The sequence below is a fragment of the Schistocerca piceifrons genome, chromosome 2 (genome assembly GCF_021461385.2).
Source record: "Schistocerca piceifrons isolate TAMUIC-IGC-003096 chromosome 2, iqSchPice1.1, whole genome shotgun sequence".
Taxonomy (NCBI): Eukaryota; Metazoa; Arthropoda; class Insecta; order Orthoptera; family Acrididae; genus Schistocerca; species Schistocerca piceifrons.
Window position 1 is genome coordinate 416,658,134 of NC_060139.1, and position 12,272 is coordinate 416,670,405.

Consider the following 12,272-nt stretch of genomic DNA (forward strand, 5'->3'; position numbering starts at 1 on the left):
TTATGATAGCGACAGAGAAGTCACGGTCGCATCACAACACTTTGAACTTCAGTAAAATTCAGACGTTAAGAATTGGACGAGAATGATAGTCTGATATGTCACAACAGACTCATATCGATTAATTCATGGGCATCAAGTAGAAGAGACAATTTTTTAGGAACATGGATGGGAGGATCAGTAAGGCTTTGAAAGCAGGTGTCGAGAAGTTGACAAAAAAGTTAGCAGATTTTTAGGAAAGAAACGATGGATAGGGAAGGGAGGAAACCAAAGCAGAAACAGAGAAGATTAGGAGATACGCAAAAGGAACTAGGAAAGTGGCGGAAGAAGAAATAAGAGGGACTAGGGAGAGGAGAAAGGAAGAACAACTGATGGGAAGAGAAATGAAGGAAATATTACAACAAATAAGCAACGAAGCCAGAAAAAAAATTCTTTCGGAAGCAATCTTTAGAAAGAATCTAAAGAAGCAAGAAAAGAAATGAGGAAGGAAGTGCAAGTGACTAAAAGGAGACCAAGGGAGACAAAAAAGGAGCACAAAGCAACGAATGTTCGATCAGCACAACTTTCACCCATAAAGCGAGACCTTGGGAAAATTAGCGATAAGCGGAAATGGCAGGAGGTGTGGATAGGCAAGAGAAAAGAGCAGACAGATAACATTGAAGAATATTTTGCCATCAAACTAGATGTAGCAGCAGAAGAGCTGGTCGCTTAATCAGGAACTGATGGAGTGAGAATTGCACAAGAGAGATGCGGGCTCGGATGGCTCAAACACAGCTTCGGCTGTAGGGTAAGAAGAAGTTCACTCTCTGATCCAGTTCAAGAAGGCACAAGAGCGAATAAATCAATGTGTTGATGGATTCAGAGAATAAGTAATGCAAGTGCTAGGATTAGAAGCAGACGTGAGGGAAAACACAATTTTGTGCCACTAAACGACTGATATGAGAGGAGTGAACGAGTTTAACGCAAGGGCAAGCTGCAGTAATGAGTCTGCCACAACGAGTCTGCCACAAATACTTGATGGGACGAAGAGAATAGAGTCTCGCCAGTGGCAACTACGACGTGCATCAGGGTGGAAGAGGAGTTTGAAATCAAACACTTTCTTTCTACACGAAGATGTCACATGTACAAGAAGGGCAGCACTCCAGGACATGGATTTCTCGATTTTATTTGTCGTTGCCATCACCATGGCCACTACACAGAATGGTTCAAATGGCTCTAAGCACTACGGGACTTAACATCTGAGGTCATCAGTCCCCTAGACTTACAACTACTTAAACCTAACTAACCTAAGGACATCACACACACCCAGGCCCGAGGCAGGATTCTAACCTGCGGTCGTAGCAGCAGCGCGGTTCCGGACTGAAGTTCCTAGAACCGCTCGGCCTCAGCGGCCGGCTTGGCCGCTACAATATAACTCCATCCGAACAGGCCTCAGAAGGCGCAAAGTACCGACGGCCATCCTGACTTCCTCGGCAGATAGGTGTCACTGAATGCAGATATGGAGGGGCGTACGCTCACCTAACCACTCTCCCGACTGTTGTCGGTTTTGGTGACTGAAGCCACTACTTCTCAATCAAGCAGCTCTTCAATTGGCCTCACAAGACCTGAGTGCACCCCGTTTGCTAACAGTGCTCGGTAACGGACCCATACAAGTGCAAGCCAAGCCGGACAGCGCTTAACTTTCGTGATCTAATGAGAACCTGTATTGCCACTGCGGTATGGTCATTGGCCCACTATGGTACAAACTAGACTTCGTGTGCACTCCTTTAGAAGTGGGTATGGTGCTAAGGATGAGGCCTTTTGCACGAACTTGCACATCTTACAGATTTAGGCAGGCTATACTTGTGAGCTATTGGTCAAATGAAACTCAAGAATGAGCTAAGCAAGAGAAAGAAATGTGCAAAGATTTGAAAGCGTCAGGACAGAGAAACCCTATGAATTTCTGCCACACATTATTGAGAAATGTGCCCTGTAGCACTAGTGAATTGTCAGATTTCGCTACATGAAATAACAAATTAGATACCAGCAAGTACTGGGATTTAGATGGGGCAACAACGTTGAAGTGCCCAAAAATTTGTTTTGTGATCACAGTACATCTGACGAGAATCAAGCATGAGAGAGAAGGAGAGAACAACTGTACAATAATTCTTACTATAACTTTAACGGACCACCACACTGGAGTAACGATAGAGGTAACAGTAGGAATAGACCGCCAGGAGGGGGCCTGTCATTGAAAACTTACACAGCAAATAGAGAAGCGGGGAATCAATATCAACAAAATAATGGTTCGGCGTTCGTAGAGAGCTGGTAAGAGCCAGAGTGTCGAAATCAGGCCACAGGATCCAAGGGACAACATTCACGCTGGACATCCATCACTGGAATGACTGGTGATGGATGTGGGAATAGCTGTAAGAACACATACAGACGAAATAAAATTGAGCCGACATAACAGGATATATAAATAGGACAGAAATTTTTCTGTTGGAGGAGAAGGAAGACATTCAGATGGAGGTGCCAGATGAAAACAGCAGTGATGCAGATAATCGAGATCAAGGCTGTTTTTAATAGTAAATATTTGTTTCCATTAAACATATCTCGTGAAAAAAATACTACTGATCACACAATTGGTGATCGCAAAAAGCGCACCATCTACTGAAAAGTGTGTCTGCGCTGTTGGCAAGGGATTCGCATCGTCTCATGAGTGCTGATCAACAGATACCCACACACACACACACACACTCACACACACACACACACACACACACCATACTGCTAATTGCACTCTCATCCCCTGGCATCCAGACGCCGGCACTACTGAATCCTCAAAGGTCAGAGAGACTGTCACCAAGCTGTCAAGCGATCAATTTACATATGGGAATAATTGTCCAGCTTGAAAACCCTTCATACTGAATCTTCACACACCCACAGTTCCTGTCGCCACTCACCCAGCGTACTGGTCACTTCGCTATGCAGTCATCCAGAGACCGCCATCGCTGGACTTGTCCCCACTGCTGCGGGCAAGAGCCAACACGTCGATACATTCCTTGTATCTAATCCATGACTACCGGTCAAGCAAAGTTTCGTGCCCACTCCTATCACTGGCCGTGGTCTGCTGCAAGACATGTAGCAGCGACTTGGACGTATAGTTCTAATTGCAATTCCATTCCAACGTAGACTCTCCCCAGTTTAAAAAAAAAAATCTACTTAATCTGGTCTGTGACAGGAAATTTGTTGACCATACACCACGAATTTCTCTCACAAACTGTAGATTTTTCCCTTTTATTCAATTTAATTTCGAAGACAGAAGAAATCGGACCATACACGCATTTTCACATCGCTAAGGTATCATTACTTGCGAAAATCCTGGACAACAATGTGGCTTAGGATATATTTCTTCTAAGTATTGTGTCCTTTTTTTTTAGTCATCAGTCTTCTGACTGGTTTGATGCAGCCCACCACGAATTCCTCTCCTGTGCCAACCTCTTCATCTCAGGGTATCAGTTGCTACATACATCCTCCATTATTTGCTGGATGTATTCCAATCTCTGTCTTCCTCTAAAGTTTTGCCACTCTACAACTTCCTCTAGTACACCCCGATTCTGCACAGAACGTCCTCATTTGTCGCCTTATCAGTCCATCTAATTTTCAACATTCAGCTGTAGTGCCACATCTGAAATGCTTCGATTCTCTTCTCTTCCAGTTTTCCTACTGTCCATATTTCACGACCATAGAATGCTGTGCTCTAAATGTCATTAGGTAAGGATAATCGGTTCTCAACAGCTGAACATCTACCATGCCCCGCATCATACAACTAGAAAATTAAACTCATCTTTGGCTCATGATGGAGTACTAAGGGCATGCTCTACCTCTGTTGTACGTTGCTTTTTCACTTTTGAACTCTCTTACTGTAACATAATGCTTTATCATCTACAAAGTCTGTCAAGGTAGCATGCTGAAGTTGTAAATATCAGGTTTATGCTGTGTATCATATTCTAAATTCGGTAATATATCTGGTTTTATTGCGATGGTCATCTCTTCCTGTGTAGGTGGCAGTTTGAAATTTCATTAAAAGATATCACTGCAACGAAAAAGTCTGATTATTGCTCCAACTCCCAAATCATATCAGTGGTACACTAGCCGTCACCTCCATCCAGCAGCATGTTGATAATATCAAAGGGCTGATAGATAATTAATTGGACTGATCATGAGAGTTACTTTGCCTGGGGATTAATTTTTCTGCAGCTGTCAGCTATCATTCTCCAGGTAGCTCCAGTAGGAAACCGTAGAGAAGATGGTGCTCTTTACAAGGAACACGATAACCAACATCTAAAGCAGATCGCAGAGAGAATCTACTGCTGCCAACATACATTTTCCACAAGGATCATGAACATAAGAAATGAGAAACAAAATTCCTCAGGGTGTATATAGGCAGTCTCTTTCCTTCACTCTATATGCATGTTGATTAGGAAAGGAAACGACTAGTGGAGGTACAAGGTTACCTGCCGCACACACTGTACGATGACTTGCAACATAGTCTGAATACTGAGATGCCATTATATCCAGTTGTTGTTGTTGTTGTGGTCTTCAGTCCTGAGACTGGTTTGATGCAGCTCTCCATGCTACTCTATCCTGTGCAAGCTTCTTCGTCTCCCAGTACCTACTGCAACCTACATCCTTCTGAATTCGCTTGGTGTATTTATCTCTTGGTCTCCTTCTAAGATTTTTACCCTCCACGCTGCCCTCCAATACTAAATTGGTGATCCCTTGATGGCTCAGAACATGTCCTACCAACCGATCCCTTCTTCTAGTTGTTCCTCCTGCCACCGAACTTCACTAATTCCCACTATATCTAACTTTAACCGATCAATTTCCCTTTTTAAATTTTCTAACCTACCTGCCCGATTAAGGGATCTCCGATCCGTAGAACGCCACCTTTCTTTCTCCTGATAGCGACGTCCTCCTGAGTAGTCCCCGCCCGGAGATCCGAATGGGGGACTATTTTACCTCCGGAATATTTTACCCAAGAGGACGCCATCATCATTAACCATACAGCAAAGCAGCATGCCCTCGGGAAAAATTACGGCTGTAGTTTCCCCTTGCTTTCAGCCGTTCGCAGTACCAGCACAGTAAGGGCTTACCTGCTTTATTCTCACGAGTGTTACAGTTTTCGATCTATAACATTTGAATCCATATGATTTTCACAGTTACGAGATGTCCACCAAGTCACAAACCCTGCTAATTCTCTTGAAATCCCATTATGTTCTGACTGAAGGCTGTCTAGTCCTCCAACTGTCACTGATTAGATATAGAGCTATCACAACAAGAAAAATAGTGCACTAATGTATAGAAGGAAATTCACAACCATGCAGAGAATATGAGGACTTTACAAAAAAATTCAGAAGCATAACACCTACAGTTCACTGATATCGAGAAATGGTCTATAAATATCCCCTTGTACATGTTCTAATCTCCTTTATCACATTCCTAACATCACTACATTACAAATATGAGAGAGTTATAGTGTCAGAGATTTCGTTGACAACACAGTTTCTCTCTCTCCTAGTTATTTTTATAAATCTAAAGGAGTAAAACCACGAACTTCAAAAACTTCCCTATGATTCACCTATTTGAAAACTCAATAAGATATTACTACGGCTCCCTCTTCCAATATATCGAAAACTAATACCATCTTTGTGTTAACATCGAGAACATTAAATGTATGGGGTGGTCAGTGACCAAAGTCGCTCAAAGAGACCTGTGCACAGTTTTGTCGCCCATACTGTAGGAGGGCCATATCCCATGCTCTATCAGTCTCAAGAGAGGGTTCCTGTGTTGTTCGTTCATAAGCAGTTTGATACATTGTTTTTCCTGCTGTAACACATCCAAGCAGTGTATGACTACAGCTTTATACACCACCATACATTTTGTTTTTCCACCATGCCTTTGAGGGCTGCATCAAGTGCTAAGCCTGCATTAACATATTTTGATCCATCAACTCTCACAAAAAGCTGGACATCACATGGTGTAAGTTAAGCTGGTTCGACAAGACACAAGATGATTGAAATAAAAGACAGAGATGTTGTTTCTTATTGACAAAAATGTGGAAGACATCACATTTTATGGAAACTCGAAGATATTACGGCATTGTGGAGCACTTCCAAACAGCTACCTGAGGGTGATGACCTCTGCATTTAATTCATGTTCCACAGTAAAAGGGGAGCAGATGTCTTGGTGTTCTATTTTGGAAGAGACCAAGAGCATTGATTCCTGATATCGGTGGGAGAAGTATATGATTCCTGTTTCGGTGCCCTTGGTGTTAGTCATCCTCATCCTGACCCTCAAACCTCTGAACACTGCACCTTTTATTTCTATGGCTTGCATACAAAACTCCATGTGTAACAAGGGGGTATTCTGCAGAACTTAAATCCATAGAGCATGGATAGCATGCACCATCAGTTGTCAATCTCATCAGAATGGAATGATTTTCATGCACACACGGGAGTTTGCAAGGACCCACATCCCTCCATTCCCAGGTGGACTGTATGTGGGCTCAGTTGGTGCCACCCTTTCGTATGAATCAGTTGCACAACGATTCGGATTCACAGTTCCAGTTTTATGGCACCACATGGTAAGCTTGTTGATACCAAAAAAGGGTATGGGACCTGAAGATGCCAAAATGAATTGCCAAAACTGGTAGCGTTCGAAATAAAATAAAATAACCTAAAGTATACGGCTGTTGGTAAAGTGTATTGAATTGAGAAGTGCTTGCCAGTCGATGTCCCTTGCCCATAATGGACCGACAGAGATTCCTTAATTTTTGTCACATTTTCATCAGTTTCATGGAGTTTCCATCAGGTTTTCGTAAATTCTCTGTAATTTCAACACATTTTCCTCAATTACTCGAGGTCTAAACCACCACTCTTGACGAGTTATCATGTCAACAAAACGTCTCATCAAGTCGATCTCGTGATGCTATCAGCCAATGGCATTGCAGCACAGTTCTCAATTTCCGTATCATTGCGAAGCCAATCCCTCCGTTAATTAGAGAGCATCATATTCTGTACCCTGTACCCGGCCCACATCACATGACACAAATACTGTTTCTCATTGTAGGAAGTAGCCATTAGCTGGGAGGAGGTGCCAAACTTCATTACTTACCTGAAACACTCTATAAATTCAGTAAGATTTTACTACGATTGGCCATCTCTCCGTATCTGAATAGGAGTCACAAAGTATACTAGCTTCATTGATCCTGATTAAAACTGACCAGAAGTAGGAGCGCACTACACTCATTACATTCGACATCTCCTTAAGGAACACAACGAACTCAGTTCCACGTAATCAATGCACTTTGATATTTTGCTTTTTGGAAAGCGTAATACGTGCTCGAAACTTGCCTGTGATATAGACTGGTATTCTCATTCCAATACCATAACTACCATCCTGCGAAAACTATTCTGCACCAAAATGTTACTCACATAGTTCATCTAATTACACACGATCTCCCTAGATGCGTGCGTGCTAAGGAGGTTAGAACCCTTCACTCATGTATACGAGATTCGAATCTGATACATGTGATAGAGTTGTGGTGATTAAGAATGCATCGTGGATTCACCTTCGACCCTATCCCAGCCATAACACTTGGTGTATCCTCCTTTGGATCATATCTCAATATCGTGACCATAAAGAGTGCTCATTCCACCACTGAACCCTGTTCCTGATGTACCGAGTTGTGGATCCACCTACAAGCTCTCTCCTGATCCCATCCAAAGACCCACCCTGCACCTTGTGGGGCACCCCAAGTAAAACTGATACTGCCAAACACACACACATACAGAAAAATAACGCAGTTGTATTAGGTGTTGACAACAGTACTACATTTACAAGCAACTTTAAAATACATGGGGAGAAGTGATGTCATCATCACATGTGCAGAAGCGACATAAAATCGGTAAAACTATGAAAATTAACCGAAAACAGGTAAAAATTGCGGGAAATCGGTCAAAATGCGAGAAAATTGATGGAGATTGATGTAGTGCTTACACGTCTACGTTGGGGTGGAATTGCAATTAGAACTATATATTCAAGCTGCTGCTGCTTGTCTTGTAGTGCACCACGTTTAGCGGAAAGAGTGGGCACAAGACTTCAGTCGACCGGAAGTTGTGGATTAGATACAAAGAATGGGCCGACTATCAGCTCTTGCTCGCAGCAGTGGGGACAACTCCCAACGGTGGCGTTCTCTGGCTGACTGCCTAACGAAGTGACCGGTAAGCTGCGTGAGTGGCAACAGAAGCGGACGTGTGCGTTGCATGAGAAGATTCAATATGATGGATTTTCAAGCTGGACGATTATTCCCCCGTATGAATTTATTGGCTGACTGCTTGGTGACAGTCTCTGAGCGTTCAGTAGAGCTGGCATGTGGACGCCAGGGGACGGGAGTACAACTGGCGGCATGGCAGATACGTGTGTGGGTCTTTCCTCACCAGTGCCCGTGAGATGATCACAATTCCCTGTTTGTGGCGTGGCTGCACCTCTCAGCAGTCAGCAGACGGTACGCACTTCACGAACGAAAGTGTATGTGATCAGCAGTATTCTTTTCACGAGATATGTGTAATGGAAACGTTGCGGTGGTGGAGCGGGCTTGTTCTCAAGCGTTAGTGCATTCAAGACCTCAGACATATTTAGCACTACGATCTATTTGTGGCGAAAATGTAACTATTTGATTTGCATAATGTTTGTGTTTGATACTCAAACGTTGAAAACATGTTTATATTATGAAGAAGGGTTATTGTGAGGTGGTGGTGAGTGCTGTAAGTGACCAATTTAACTACTGTAAATTGTTAAACAATTAATTTGATAGGGCAGTGCAAATGGACTACCTTCCTGTTTTTTGATAGCGAAATTGCATCAGCTCAGTCCGCAGCATTAGCCAATAACAACACAATATTTTGAGGAACACCTCCATCTACGTGAGAGATGGCGACAGGAACCTATTCTGGAACTTTCCGATCAACAGACTGCCGCCACTTCACGCTTTGTTTGGCATCACAAGATCAAATGAGGCCGACTTCCGATCCAAGGTCGGCGGTATCATGATCTATTATTAGGACATTAGATGGTTTTTGACCTTCGTGGTGCCACCCACACGACACACACACATGCCGCAGGAGATCACAAAGAGCGGCCACGCTTCATTCCATTCCTCAGTGCTTACAGTTATTATACACTCCTGGAAATGGAAAAAAGAACACATTGACACCGGTGTGTCAGACCCACCATACTTGCTCCGGACACTGCGAGAGGGCTGTACAAGCAATGATCACACGCACGGCACAGCGGACACACCAGGAACCGCGGTGTTGGCCGTCGAATGGCGCTAGCTGCGCAGCATTTGTGCACCGCCGCCGTCAGTGTCAGCCAGTTTGCCGTGGCATACGGAGCTCCATCGCAGTCTTTAACACTGGTAGCATGCCGCGACAGCGTGGACGTGAACCGTATGTGCAGTTGACGGACTTTGAGCGAGGGCGTATAGTGGGCATGCGGGAGGCCGGGTGGACGTACCGCCGAATTGCTCAACACGTGGGACGTGAGGTCTCCACAGTACATCGATGTTGTCGCCAGTGGTCGGCGGAAGGTGCACGTGCCCGTCGACCTGGGACCGGACCGCAGCGACGCACGGATGAACGCCAAGACCGTAGGATCCTACGCAGTGCCGTAGGGGACCGCACCGCCACTTCCCAGGAAATTAGGGACACTGTTGCTCCTGGGGTATCGGCGAGGACCATTCGCAACCGTCTCCATGAAGCTGGGCTACGGTCCCGCACACCATTAGGCCGTCTTCCGCTCACGCCCCAACATCGTGCAGCCCGCCTCCAGTGGTGTCGCGACAGGCGTGAATGGAGGGATGAGAGTCGCTTCTGCCTTGGTGCCAATGATGGTCGTATGCGTGTTTGGCGCCGTGCAGGTGAGCGCCACAATCAGGACTGCATACGACCGAGGCACACAGGGCCAACACCCGGCATCATGGTGTGGGGAGCGATCTCCTACACTGGCCGTACACCACTGGCGATCGTCGAGGGGACACTGAATAGTGCACGGTACATCCAAACCGTCATCGAACCCATCGTTCTACCATTCCTAGACCGGCAAGGGAACTTGCTGTTCCAACAGGACAATGCACGTCCGCATGTATCCCGTGCCACCCAACGTGCTCTAGAAGGTGTAAGTTAACTACCCTGGCCAGCAAGATCTCCGGATCTGTCCCCCATTGAGCATGTTTGGGATTGGATGAAGCGTCGTCTCACGCGGTCTGCACGTCCAGCACGAACGCTGGTCCAACTGAGGCGCCAGGTGGAAATGGCATGGCAAGCCGTTCCACAGGACTACATCCAGCATCTCTACGATCGTCTCCATGGGAGAATAGCAGCCTGCATTGCTGCGAAAGGTGGATATACACTGCACTAGTGCCGACATTGTGCATGCTCTGTTGCCTGTGTCTATGTGCCTGTGGTTCTGTCAGTGTGATCATGTGATGTATCTGACCCCAGGAATGTGTCAATAAAGTTTCCCCTTCCTGAGACAATGAATTCACGGTGTTCTTATTTCAATTTCCAGGAGTGTATCATTGGAAGTGGGTGTGGGAGGTGCAGACATGAGCTCTACCCAAGTCGGGGAGCCCCGTCTCCCACAAACAGATACAAAAATATGTCCATCAATATGTTATCGACATTGATTTGAATTTCGTGTCATGGGATCCTTCCTCTCCAGCACAGACTGTGTGTTTTTCCCGCCAATTTCAGCTAACAGCATAGCTACCCACCATCAGTACGTTATAGGCAGTCACGTAGACTCAGCATAGCTACTACGACACATATTACAAAATAACTGTGGCAGATACAAGCATCAGTCAGTCCAAATTTTTAATACGTGTATTTATAGTTACGTTCAATCTGCGTGACTACTTATAACGCAATGGTGATGGCAGCATTGTTAGCTGAAATCTAGATCTCAAACCTAGGTCTTAATGCAGACGATATTACGACCGATGCTGCCCTTCTTTCTGTCCTAAATCTAATAATGTATCTCATCCACTCCAAAGATCTTCGACATGAGGAGGACATCGAAAGGGTGCAAAAAAGGGCAGCTCGTTTAGTATTATCACGTAGTAGGGGAGAGTGTGTGGCACATATGATACGCGATTTGGGATGGAAGTCATTAAAGCAAAGACGTTTTTCGTCGCGGCGAGATCTACTTACGAAATTTCAGTCACCAACTTTCTCTTCCGAATGCGAAAATATTTTGTTGAGCCCTACCTACATAGGTAGGAATGATCATCAAAATAAAATAAGAGAAATCAGAGCTCGAACAGAAAGGTTTAGGTGTTCGTTTTTCCCGTGCGCTGTTCGCGAGTGGAATGGTAGAGAGATAGTATGATTGTGGTTCGACGAACCCTCTGCCAAGCACTTAAATGTGAATTGCAGAGTAGTCATGTAGATGTAGATGTAGATGTAGATGTAGAATATGTTTTCAGTTCACAAAAAGGCATGTCAGCTGCCTTAAGGACAGAAAAATATGTTACAGGTAGCCGCCTCACAGCCAAAATGTATGTAATCAGAGAAAATCATGACCTACAAGGAGTTTTCAATGCAACTTGGCTCACAAGAACTTTCAAGGATTTGAATGTCACTGAAATCTCAACGACTAGCCGAGAAGCTATTTTACCCACAGGACAGCATCGGTAACTGTCAACAAACTCCGAAAAGGGAGAGCAACAGCCACAGTACGTCCACAAGGTTCTTCTTGCTGTAGAGGTCTATATAGTATATTATGCAGTTAATTACCTTACTTTTGTTAGTCCAGAAATTCACTCATAATTACTACGCTAGACTAAGGAAAAAATTTCTCTTGGGGCTGAGAATTTCTACTGTATATAAATGCAACAAAATGTGTCTCAGGCCAGCACAAACAAACCGTAAAATCAGGAGATTCTAAACGCACGATTGTCATAAATTTCTAACTAGCTTTAATTCATAGAAAAATGAAGATACATGTAGTGTTGATAAAAATTCTAACAGAATTCTGAAGTGTGGTTGTAATTTAATAAGTAATGTTCTTAGTGATATTTCTAATGTGTCACAGGCGCAGTGTGTTTCACTATGCAGATTAAAATACCCCATTTTTGAACGTCTTTGTACGAAAGGTTATAAGAAAGAAGCAGTTATCGCTTAATATGTTTACTTTATTTTTTTTTTCAAAATGTTGGAAATTGTAATGTA